Source organism: Pteropus alecto, unplaced genomic scaffold (assembly GCF_000325575.1).
Source record: "Pteropus alecto unplaced genomic scaffold, ASM32557v1 scaffold25, whole genome shotgun sequence".
Lineage (NCBI taxonomy): Eukaryota > Metazoa > Chordata > Mammalia > Chiroptera > Pteropodidae > Pteropus > Pteropus alecto.
The window spans coordinates 16,641,175-16,641,983 of NW_006441955.1; the positions used below are offsets into that span (position 1 = coordinate 16,641,175).

Below are 809 nucleotides of genomic sequence, written 5' to 3' on the forward strand. Positions count from 1 at the left end.
TCTAGCTTGTCAGGGCCCCTTGCGGAAGTCTGTCCTAAGACAGCATCATCATTCACTTTCTGGAAACTTCTCACGCTCAAGGCAAGGGAGGGGATATCAGAGCCAATCCAGATCAAATCACTCTTGCACAACTTGGCATTTGACAGATAAGGCAACTTGAAGGCCAGAGAGGTTGTTTTCTCAAGATATAGTGTCAGAGTTGAGACTAGTTGTTGGAGTTGCCCTGTCCCGAGGCTATTTTTTTTGGTCATTCTACTCCTCCTGGAAGACAAGATGACTTATGGAAATGCAAACAAAGTGACAGTATAAAGCATCATGTGCCAAGACCCTATCGTTGGTGTCTTCACTGCTGTAGTGAGGAACAGTCACTAGAGGCTTCGTAAGAAGGTGTCAAGCAGGGGGTGGTGCAGCAAACAGAAGCAGGTGGAGGCTGGTGGTGGAAACAAGCATGGTGGTGGCACAGAGAAAAAGGTGTTTTGTTAGGAAAGGACAGTGTGTGCCTGAAATAGTTTCTGAATGAAAACATGGGGGAGTAGAAAGTGCAGGAACCTGATTGTCAGGCTAAGGGCTGGAAACTTTACTGCATATGTAAGCCTGAGTTGTTAAAGGCTTTGGAGCTTTGCTTTAGAAAGATCAGTGTGAAAGATTATTTCCAAGATGTAAGGAGAGCCCAATAAAGCCCATTAAGTATTAATAAAGTGCTTGGTGCTGGACTCGGGAATCAGCAGCAAGTTTGGAAAGGAGATGACAGACACTGAAGAGCTGACAACTGATGCGCTGCTGAGAAAGTAAGCAAGAGAAGTAACAGA

General features: G+C 45.2%; 1 protein-coding gene across 1 annotated transcript in view; it reads left to right on the forward strand.

The window, feature by feature from the left end:
- IL12RB2 (interleukin 12 receptor subunit beta 2) overlaps nt 1-809 on the forward strand; it is a 56,977-nt gene that overhangs the window by 55,065 nt on the left and 1,103 nt on the right. The window lies entirely within an intron of this gene.